Below are 12,167 nucleotides of genomic sequence, written 5' to 3'. Positions count from 1 at the left end.
TTCAAGAAACAAGAAAAGTCTCAAATATACAACCTAACCTTATACCTAAAGAAGCTAGAAAAGGATCAGCAAATAAAGTCTATAGCCAGCAAGATGGAAATAATAAAGATTAGAGCAGAAATAATATAGGCAAAAAACAGTAGAACTGATCAAGGAAACTAAGAGCTGATTCTTTGAAAGAATTGATATAATTAATAAACCCCTAGCCAGACTTACCAAAAAGAAAAATGTCCCAAATAAATAAAATCATGAATGAAAGAGGAGGGATCACAACCAATAGCACAGAATACAACTGTAAGAGAATATTATGAAAAACAATATGCCAATAAATGGCAATCTGGAATAAATGGACAAATTCCTAGAAATGTACCAATTGCCAACACTCAAATAGTGAAATAGGAAGAAATAGAAAATTTGAACAGACCTAAAACCAGCAAAGAAACTGAATCACTAATCAAAAATCTTGCAACAAACAAAAGCCCAGGACCAGAGGGCTTCCCAGGGAAATTCTACCAGACATTTAAAGAAGAATTAATACCTATCCTTCTAAAACTGTTCCAAAAAATAGAAATGGAAGGAAAACTTTGAAACCCCTTCTATTCATCCAGCATTATCTTGATTCCAAAACCAGATAAAGACTCTACTAAGAAGGAGAATTATAGGCAAATATACATGATGAACATGGATGCAAAAATTCTCAACAAGATACTAGCAAATCAAATCCAACAGTACATTAAAAAAAAATTATTCACCACAATCAAGTGAAATTTATTCCTGGGCTTCAGGGGTGGCTCAATATTTGCAAATCAATCAACACAGGACACCCCATTAATAAAAGAAAGAATAAGAACCATACAATCTTATTGATAGATGCAGAAAAAGCATTTGACAAACTACAACATCCATTTTGATTTAAAAAACTCATCAAACATACCTCAACATAATAAAGGCCATCTATGAAAAATACACAGCTAAAATCATCCTCAATGGGGAAATACTGAGAACTTTTACTCTATGGTCAGGAATGAGACAGGGATATCCAGTCTCACTATTGCTATTTAACAGTCCTGGAAGTCAGCCTCAGCAAACAGACAACAAAAAGAAATAAAGGCATCCACATCAGCAAGGAAGAAGTCAAACTTTCACTCTTTGCTGACAACATGATACTCTGTAGAAAATCAAAAAAACTCCACCAAAAAATTACTAGAATTAATACATGAATTCAGCAAAGTCACAGGATATAGAAGCAATGTACAGAAATCTGTTGCATTTCTATATACCAATAATGAAGCGCAGAAAGAGAAATCAAGGAACTGATCCAATTTACAATTGCACCAAAATCATAAGATGCCTATGAATGAACCTAACCAAAGAGGTAAAAGATCTGTACTCGGAAAGGTATAGAATATTTATTAAAGAAATTGAGGGGACACAAAGAAATGGAAAACATTCCATGCTCATGAATTGGAAAAAAAAAAACATTGTTAAAATGTCTATACTGCTGAAAGCAATCTACACATTCAATGCAATCCCTATCAAAATACCACCAGAGCCGCTCCTGGTGCTGCTTGTGTGCTCGTTTGGTGCGGACCTGGTACCTCTTTTGTGAAGCGGCAGCTGAGGAGACTCCGGCACTCGCCATGGCTGACGAAAAGCCCAACGAAGGAGTGAAGACTGAGAACAACGATCATATTAATTTGAAGATGGCGGGGCAGGATGGTTCTGTGGTGCAGTTTAAGATTAAGAGGCATACACCACTTAGTAAACTAATGAAAGCCTATTGTGAACGACAGGGTTTGTCAATGAGGCAGATCAGATTCCGTTTTGATGGGCAGCCAATCAATGAAACAAACACACCTACACAATTGGAAATGGAGGATGAAGATACAATTGATGTGTTCCAGCAGCAGACAAGAGGTGTCTACTAAAAAGGGAACCTGCTACTTTACTCCAGAACTCTGTTCCTCCAGACCAAGAAGACATTCTCAAATAGAAAGCCATAATTTGGTTCCACCACATCCTGACTACTACAGTATAGTTTTCTCTATTCTTTCATTTTCCCCTTCCCCATTCCTTTATTGTACATAAAGTAACTGTGTATGTGCACAAGCATATTGCATTTTTAAACTAAGTGGCCAATGGTATGTTTTGATCGACATCAAATGGAGATGGGATGAGGGAAAATACTGCTTCTGTGAAAATACCCCCCTCTCTCCATTAGTGGCATGCTCAGTCAGCTCTTTTTTTTTTTTTTTTTTCAGTCAGCTCTTATCTTTGTATTCCAGTAAGTTATTTTGCTCTCACTGTTTAACAAAAAAAGAACAACATAAAAATCCTTGCATACCTTGTTTGATTGGAGAATTTTAATGTTTTTCATCTATCATTGTAAAACCAAGGACAATTTTATAACTTTTTTTTGTCCGTAGCTATTACATGTAGGGCAATCTGTCTTTAAGTAGGGATAAATTACTCTAAAAGAAATGAATCCTAGATAGTTATCCCTTCAAGTCAAGCATCTTGTTGTTTAAATAAACTTCTTGTTTGAAAAAAAATACCGCCAGAATTTTTCATAGAGCTAGAACCAACACTCCTAAAATTGGTATGGAACCACAAAAGAATGTGAATAGCCATAGCAGTCCTGAAAAATAAAAGCAAAGCTGGAGGCATCACGATACAGGACTTCAAGCTATATTATGAAGCTGTAGTGATCAAAACAGTATGGTATTGGCACAAAAACAGACACATAGATCAATGGAACAGAGTAGAAAACCCATAATTGGACCCACAATCTTCATCAAAGCAGGAAAGAATACCCAATGGAAAAAAGTTTCTTCAATAAATGGTGTTGGGAAAACTGGACAGCAACATATAGAAGAATGAAACTAGATCATTTTCTTACCCCATACACAAAAATAAATTCAAAATGGATGAAATACCTAAATGTGAGACAGGAAACCATCAAAATCCTAGAGAAGAACACATGCAGCAACCTCTATGACCTTGGTCATAGCAACTTCTTAATAGACATGTCATCAGAGGAAAGGGAAACAAAGCAAAAATGAACTGTTGGGACTTCATCAAAATAAAAATCTTCTGCACAGTGAAGGAAACAACAAAAGCAAAAGCAGCCTACAGGATGGAAGAAGATATTTGGAAATGCCCCATCTGATAAGGGTTAGTATCTAAAATCTATAAAGAACTTATCAAACTCAATACCCAAAAGACAATCCAGGAAAGAGATGGGAAGAAGACATGAATAAACATTTTCCCAAAGAAGACATCCAGATAGCTAACAGACACATGGAAAGATGCTCAACATCACTCATCATCAGGGAAATACAAATCAAAGCCACAATGAGATATCACCTCACACCTGTCAGAATGGCTAGTTAACAACACAGGAAACAATAGGTGTTGGTGAGGATGTGTAGAAAGGAAAACCCTCTTGCATTGTTTGTGGGAATGCAAACTGGTGCAGCCACTCTGGAAAACAGTATGAAGGTACCTCAAGAAGTTGAAAATACAACTACCCTATGATCCGGTAATTGCACTACCAGGTATTTACCCAAAGGATACAAAAATACGAATTCATAGGGGCACTTGCACCCCAATGTTTATAGCAGCACTATCCTCAATAACCAAATTATGGAAAGAACCTAAATGTCCACTGATTGATGAATGGATAAATAAGAATTGGTATATATACACGATGGAATAGTACTCAACCATCAAAAAGAATGAAATCCTGCCATTTTCAAGGATGTGGATGGAGATAGAGTGTATTATGCTAAGTGAAATAAGTCAGTCAGAGAAAGACACATACCATATGATATTACTCACGTGGAATTTAAGAATCAAAACAAATGAACATCATGGGAGAGGGGGAAAAGAGAGAGGGAAACAAACCATAAGAGACTCTTAAAGATAGAGAACAAACTGAGGGTTGATGGAGGGAGGTCGATGGGAGATGCACTAGATGGGTGATGAGTATTCAGGAGGGCACTTGTTATGTTGAGCACTGGGTACTATATGTAAGTGATGAATCACTGAACCCTACTCCTGAAACCAATATTGCACTGTATGTTAACTAACTAGAATTTAAATAAAATTTTGAAAAAAAAGAGAGATCACTTCACACACACTAGATTGGCTTTAATCCAAAAGACAGCTAATAACAAGCATTGGCAAGGATTTGGAGAAATTGGAACTCTCATACACTGCTAGCTGAAATGTAAAATGTTTCAGCCACTTTGGAAAGCAGTCTGATAGTTCCTTAAATGGTTAAACTTAGAGTTACCATATGCCTTAGCAATTCTAGTCCTAGGTACATACTTAGGAGAAATGAAAACATATCCTACACAAAAACTTGGACTCAAATGTTCAAAGCAGCAATTATTCATAAAAGCCAGAATGTGGAAACAACCCAAATATCCCTCAACTGATGAATGGTTGAATAAAGTGTGGCCTATCTGCACAATTGAGTATTATTAAATAGCAACAAGAAATGAAGTACTTGTACATGTTACAACATGGATGAACCTTGAAAGCACTTATACTCAGTGAAAGAAGCCAGTCACAAAAGACCACATCTTAGATGATTCCATGTATATGAAATGTTAGTAATTGGCAAATCTATAAACACATAGAGTAGATTAGTGATTGCCTAGGGCTGGGAGATACCTGGAAACTGGTGGTGACAGCTAAGGAGTACAAGATTTCTTTTTGGACTTATGAAAATGTTCTAAAGTTGATTGTGGTGATGGATGCACAATTATGTGAATATACTAAATGCCATTTATTGTACATTTTCAATGTGCAGATTGTGTGGTATGTGAATTTTATCTCAATATGTCTTTCTTTTTAAAAAAAGACACTAATAAAAAGAAAAAAATTCCTCTATCATGTGACACATATGGATCATTGGGAGAGAAGAGGCCAAAAGATGGTAGAGAGAATGCTGGGGATGCCAGTGGGTAAATTACTTGTTCACAAGAACAGGTAATAAGAATGTTTGGCAGATTTACTCTCTAGGGAGTAAATTAATAGGTGGAATTAACCCAAGTTCAAAAAGGGCATTCTTAGCTAATTATGTTTATAAAAATCTGTCAGGTTTAGTAGCATGGTGGATATGTTTACAGAGTGGACTTACTATAACACTAATGAAGAAAACTTGTAAATTAAAACATTAAGTATTTTAAATGTTTTCTTTGAATTAATGCATATTAGCAAAAAAATCCCCCAGATATATCTGACTAGTTTATAACATGTATCCTTAATGTATGGAGTTATAGCTAATTCCATTAATTTTTTTCTGTGTATTGTTGTAACAGGATTAAAAATGCCTACTATCTGAAGCAGTTTTCTGTACTCTGTAGGTTCAAGAAGTGCTGTCTCTGGTGCTCAGACATGGGAAGGGGAAGGAAGGGTCTTGTTAAAGATTTTATTTATTTATTCATGTATTCATGGAGACAGAGAGAGAGAGAGAGAGAGAGAGAGAGAGAGAGAGAGGCAGAGACACAGGCAGAGGAAGAAGCAGGCTCCATGCAGGGAGCCTGACATGGCACTCGATCCTGGGTCTCCAGGATCACCCCTGGGCTGAAGGTGGCGCTAAACCGCTAAGCCACCTGGGCTGGGAAGGGTCTTATTAAAATGCTAGTTAGTGGCTTTTGTATCAGGGTAAAAAATAATTCTGACCCAACTTGAAGAATCTGTCAATGCCAGTCTTGTTAAAGAGCTAATCATTCTCCTTAAACAATGCCATCCCCATAGAGGTGAGGTTACCATGCTAATTGTTCAAATCCCAATTCTTCTAGTCAGTTCTTTCTGATTAAGAGGTCTGTCTGCCACTATCCAATCCTCACCTCTGCATTGCTGACACCTCATGGGCTGGTTGCATGGTGAAAATTGGAGCTGGAAGGCATGGACAATATTTTTAGTGCGCATGATCTCTTCAGATAAACTAGAAAAATATTTCATTAAATTGAGCCATTTATATTAATTGGTTCATGTATATAATTTTTTTCTTCATGGAACAAATTGCCAACAGTTATATTAATTATATTCCCGTTTTACCAGTGAGTAAACTGAATTTTAGTGAGGTTAATAGGTTGCCCAAGAACCAGGGATCATTAAATAAGAAAAGTTAGTTCGAAAACTGCTTCTGTATCATACGATTACAAAGTTTATGTTCTTAACCATTATGTTTCTAAAGCATAGGCCATGGAGAAAGTGTCCTTATGTCCTTTTTTGACCAAAGCAGCTGTCATTTACACCTGCTGACCTAGTGCATTGCTAAAAATTTCCCCTATTTTCTCTAATGGTAGCTATAAGAATATACCTTTCAAATCTTCAGCTGCAGGAAGTATAATCTATCAATGACTTTTTCTGTCATATGGCTCCAGCATCAGACAAAGGAGGAGAACATAGAAAACAACGGGAAAATTTGGGAGTCGGGATGGTGTAGAATACATCACTTCTGCCCACATTTCATTGGCCAGAATTCAATTACAAGGGATTCTGGGAAATGTAGTATAGTCATGTGACCAGGAAGTTCAAGAGAACATGGATTGGTGAAGAAATAGCCAGTGTCTTGTACAATCTGTAATACTTTTGTTATGCTTTTTATGTCTGACAGCTTACTCAGGAATAATCACTAGAAAAAAAACCCTATTTATCTATTATATGGTCACAGATACAGAATCCAGGAGGTGTAAATGTTCATTTACTCTGGATTATCTTTCACTATATACAGAATCTGCTTCAGATGGCATCTTGGAGACCTCATCTTCTCTTTCTCTGTTCCCCAAATCTTTTGTCTCTTTTTCCCATGGTCACTTTGATACTTCTACACCTGTATTCTTCCCTAGCATTCTAGTGCTACCCTGAAGAGGAAGCATATCTGCTTGAGGTTCTAAAAATTCTTCCTTGGTGCTACAAAAAGGGAAGAAGAGACCATTATTTAGACTGAAATGAGGCAGCCCTAAATCCTTTGGATTCCTCAAAATATTGGAAATCTACAGTTCAAACTCAACTTTTTCTTGCTAATATTGACCACCACTCAAGGTATAACTTCAATGTATTTTATATCCACAACATTGTTAAAAATTTCATACTCTTTGATCCAGCAATTCTATTTTAAGGAATTAATTTTAAGAACTAATCAGACAAGTTAAAAAAAGATGTAAAGATATTTTACTGCGTTATTTATAAATAGTGAAGAACCAGATACAAACTAATGTCTGAATGTCTTAAATTAGGAAATTGTCCCCAAAATTATAGAGTCACAATACAAAGTATGAATACCATGTAGCCATCAAAAATGATAACTCATACCCATATTTACCCGATAGAAAAATACTCCTAATAGAGAAATGAAAACTTATATTACAAAATAGTAATTATAGCATTATTTTAATTGTTACATATATATTTTCTTGGAAAATATTAGAAAGATCACACCAAAATATTAAGTGATTGATTATCTTTAGGTCACGGAATTTTATATTGTTTCAATATTGCTTAATTTGATTATCTGTATTTCTAAGAAGGTTCTCCACATTTAATAGTTGCATAATAACATAGTGAAGAAATAAAATATGGAATTAGAGAGAGGGAGATGAAGACAAGTCTCAGAAGATGGTCTGGTTTAGAAGCAGAGTGCTGACATTTACCTTGGTGTGTATGAAAGTACTTGGTTCCCAATGTTCTCCACCCATTCTCTCACCAATCTCCTCCACTTTAGGAACTTAGAGGCAAATTCTCCTTTAATAATTTCACTTAAATAGAAATCCAACAACATAGTATAAAGATATGTTAAGTAACTTACCTAAAGCCACACAAATTAAATTTCTGAAATAGTGGTTCTTTTTTCCTTTTTAAAATAAGATTTTATTTATTTATTCATGAAAGACACACACACAGAGAGAGAGAGAGAGAGAGAGAGGCAGATAGAGAAGCAGGCTCCATGCAGGGAGCCTGACATGGGACTCCATCCTGGGTCTCCAGGATCACACCCTGGGCTGAAGGCGGCGCTAAACTGCTGAGCCACCCAGGCTTCTGTTTCTTTTGTCCTTTGCAAAGTCAGCTCCTTTGATTTTAATGTGTTATGAATTTAAAAAATATTATAATATTTTTCCCTCTCACCAAAATTTTAAAAACCTGTGATGCTTAGGAAAATAGGGCTAGTAAGTCACTTTTGTAACTCAAGAGCAAAACTTAACAAAGACTTTACCGATTTCATAGACAGTAGGCTAATTAAATAGTGTGGTGGTTGTGAGAATGCCTCTTGGATCTTCTACTCTGGGGAGCTCAGTTGACTGGCAGCTCTAGCTGCTGCACTATGAAATCTGTCTGCATTCTGCTCCAAAACCACACTTCCGGTCAATGACAGCTTGGCAGGGCTGCTCCCAGCTAATGACTGAGTATAGCAAGGGTACAAAAGCAAGTACATTCATGGAAGATGCTGGACTCCTCTGATGGATGACTTAGGCACAAGGACCCCTTTACAGTATTGGAAGACTCTCTGAGAACTGCAATGCAGACTAAGATGCTTCCAACCAAACTTTCTTTCTTCCCTCTGTCCATTAGATTGCAATGCACACTTGCATTGCAATCTAATGGCTCTTCCAGGCTCTCCCCTCTCCGTTTTCTCATAGGCATGTCTCCTAACACATTTCTTGAACATGTAGTCCTTTCAACATTTTTTTCTCAAAAGACCCAAGCTAATGCAAATAGTTCATAATGTGTTCAAGAGATTAAAGGTTAAGTGATATATATAAACACACTTGCCAGGACGCCTGGGTGCCTCAGCAGTTGAGTACCTCCCTTCAGCACAGGGTGTGATCCTGGGATCCAGGATCGAGTCCCACGCCGAGCTCCCTGCATGGAGCCTGCTTCTCCCTCTGCCTATGTCTCTGCCTCTCTCTCTCATGAATAAATAAATAAAATCTTAAAAAATAAACACACTTGCCACAATTCAGGTACAGACCTGGAGCCTGAAGAAAGCATTTTCCCTTGTGGCTGTCATTTAGGGGTTCCATTGAAACCTAAACAAAATTCTATTAAGATTTATTTCACTTTTGGGATGCCCAGGTGGCTCAGCAGTTGAGCGTCTGCCTTTGGCTCAGGGCGTGATTCCAGAGTACCAGGATCGAGTCCCACATTGGGCTCCCTGCATGGAGCCTGCTTCTCCCTCTGCCTGTGTCTCTGCCTCTCTCTCTCTCTGTCTCACATGAATAAATAAATAAAATCTTTCAAAAAAAGATTTATTTCACTTTTAATGGAGTTCCTGAAGAAGTCTGCTAATAGCACAATGATCAGAACTACTAATTACTCAGAGTCAGAACTTGGAAACTACTGTTAACTATCATCGAACATCATTGATCTTTAAAATTTATCTGTGTCTATCTTTGAATATTTGCTGCTTATATTATTGTCCCTTAAATTCTCTATTATTCTGTTTTCTTAATTTTTGGATCATTTACTATAATGGGTATCTCTTTGTGTTTAAGAGTAGTGGCTCTGGACCCATGCTGTAGTGTTTGAATCCTGGCCCCAGGACTTACTGTGTGACCTTAGACAAGCTACTTACATCTTTGCTTCAGTTTCTTTACCTACAAAATGAGTTTAATAATATCTATCTCCTAGGGTTATTATGAGGAGAATAGCACTTGGTCCATAGTACATTTTCATAAATATTGGCTATTGTGATCAGCATTAATTTATTGATCACCTCCTATGTGCCAGGCAATGCCCTAGGTGCTCTGCGGGAAAACTGAATGGAAAACAATGTGATTGAGGGACTTCTAGAACAATAGGAAAGTCTGGACATAAATAGATGCACAACTGTGGGATAAGGTCTGTATCAAAGGAAAATGGAAGGTTCTATAAAAAATAGCATAAAATGGGTTTAGGGGAGGCTCCCCAAAATACATTAGTTACTCGTGACCTGAGTCATGAAGGTTATAGAACTTGTCTAGTCAAATCAGGGCTTTTGCACAGAAGACAGCTTAAATGGAGGTATATAGATGTAGAACTGCATGGGATATTCATGGCAGATACAAGAGATTTGATCTAGTCCAACTGAAGAGTGGGAGGAGAAGCACTCAGGGGCATATCTTCAGAGTTTGGCCTTGACTTTCATGTAATGGATTATATAAGCCATTTAATTCTTAAACTTCAGAACCAAGCCAACTTACTCAACATTTTCCTACTCTATCAAAAAAACCCATAATGTTTATTGAATATCTTGTCCATCTGGCTGTACTAGTACTAGTACACAGAGGCATAATGCCTTCAAATTCTCCTTTCTTACCTCCTTATGCATTGATTGAATTTTATTTTTTTTTCTTTTATTCCCTCAGATTCCAATTTTTCACTTCTACTAGATTGGAAAATATACTCTATTTCTATTCATTTATGATTACCCTAGAATTTTTCATAAGCTTATTTATCAAGTCTAAAGTAAATCAATAATGTTATCTTTCCAAATAATTCAAGTACCTTAAAATTAATCACTCCCTACTCACAACTTCTATACATTTATTGACCATACAACCACATAATTCTATTTTGAATTTTAACCCTGAAAATTATATACTATTGATATCAATACATGCTTAATTTTACCTATGTGTTGACCATTTCGCATGCTTAGCATTCTTTCTTTCATCTCATACAGTCCTTCCGTGTTCATTTTTTTTTTCCCTGAAAGTAAAAGTTCCTTTAATGATGGCATTGGTGATTAGACCATTAAACCATAGTACTAGTAATAATAATGATGATGATGATGATAATGATAAAAGTAGTCACACATGTTTGCATGTCTACCATGTGTCAGGCACGGTGCTGAGGGCTTTAAATGGATGATCTCTTTTAATCCGTGCCAAAAACCTGTCAGATTCCATTATTATCTCTATGTTACAGATAGGAAAGTTGAATCTTAGATTAAGAAACATGATTAAGGGCACACAAGTCGACTGCAAAATTTTTTGTGTAATCCACTGCCTATGTTTCTAACCATTCTTCTTTCATCCATACAATTGTGGACGTGTTTCAAAATATCTTCTACACCAGGTAGTGTCTTACTTGTCACTAGACTTATAGAATCTATTTGTGAATAGGATGTTTAGCACCAATTGAAGCCTTGTGAATAGATAATGCATTCTCATTTAATTTCCTGAGAGATTTTTCACATATAAGACTGTCATCACAATTCAGAGTCCTTCACTGTGGCTATGCATCAATAAGTACATAAATTGTAAGCAAACTACATTACAATGCTACATCATCAGTTATGTTGCAACAGATCTGACTTCAAGCTATCTTAGCCTAAGCAAAAGGAAGCCATTCTCAAGTATGTGATCTACCATCAAAAACAGTGTTCTCCATTATTCAAAGTATTCATGCATGTTGAAATTTTCCTCCTCTAGGGCCTCTTGAAGTCACTTTCTTGGGCACCAGTGTCCCCAAATCATAGTAACAGTTGTTTGTTCAAAATAACTAAGAGCAAGAAGGATTATTCTGTGATGCCTCATTTTGTGGTGCTAAATTTCACAGTAAACCATCTGTACATTATTCAAATAGATTTGCTTTAAATATATGATATCTATATAATATCTATATTATATATACATGTATATACATGTATATGTATGGATATATATCCACATTTATATATCCATAATTTGACTATTGTAAGTAATGCTGCAATAAATATAGGGGTGCACACTATATGTTGGCAAATCGAACTCCAATAAAAAAATACAAAACAATAATCTCAAGTCTTCTTACAAAATATGCTTTGTATGATATTTTCCCCTAAACTTCATACTAGAAAATAAATATATGGGAATTATAAAAAATATAGGGACACACATACCTATTCAAATTAGTGTTTTCATATTATTTGGGTAAATATCCAGTAAGGGAATTAGAGTAGTTCTATTTTTAATTTTTTCAGTAACCTCCATACTGTTTTCCAGAGTGGCTGCACCAGTCTGCATTCTCACCAGTACTGCACAAGGGTTCCTTTACTCCACATATTTACCAACACTTGTTTCTTGTGTTTTGACAAGCATGATGTGATATCTCATTGTGGTTTTTATATGCATTTCCCTGATAATTAGTGATTTTGAGCTGCTTTTCATGTGTCTGTCGGCTGCATATAT

The 12,167-nt window shown here is 36.1% G+C and overlaps 1 protein-coding gene and 1 pseudogene across 2 annotated transcripts in view; both read left to right on the top strand.

Moving 5' to 3' along the window:
* RPS6KA3 (ribosomal protein S6 kinase A3) overlaps nucleotides 1-12,167 on the top strand; it is a 1,133,953-nt gene that overhangs the window by 386,120 nt on the left and 735,666 nt on the right. The window lies entirely within an intron of this gene.
* Nucleotides 1,558-2,112, top strand: LOC112919079 (small ubiquitin-related modifier 2 pseudogene; annotated as a pseudogene).

Source organism: Vulpes vulpes, chromosome X (assembly GCF_048418805.1).
Source record: "Vulpes vulpes isolate BD-2025 chromosome X, VulVul3, whole genome shotgun sequence".
Taxonomy (NCBI): Eukaryota; Metazoa; Chordata; class Mammalia; order Carnivora; family Canidae; genus Vulpes; species Vulpes vulpes.
The sequence above is the reverse complement of the archived record's forward strand: the minus strand, read 5'-3'. Positions and strand labels throughout refer to the sequence as shown.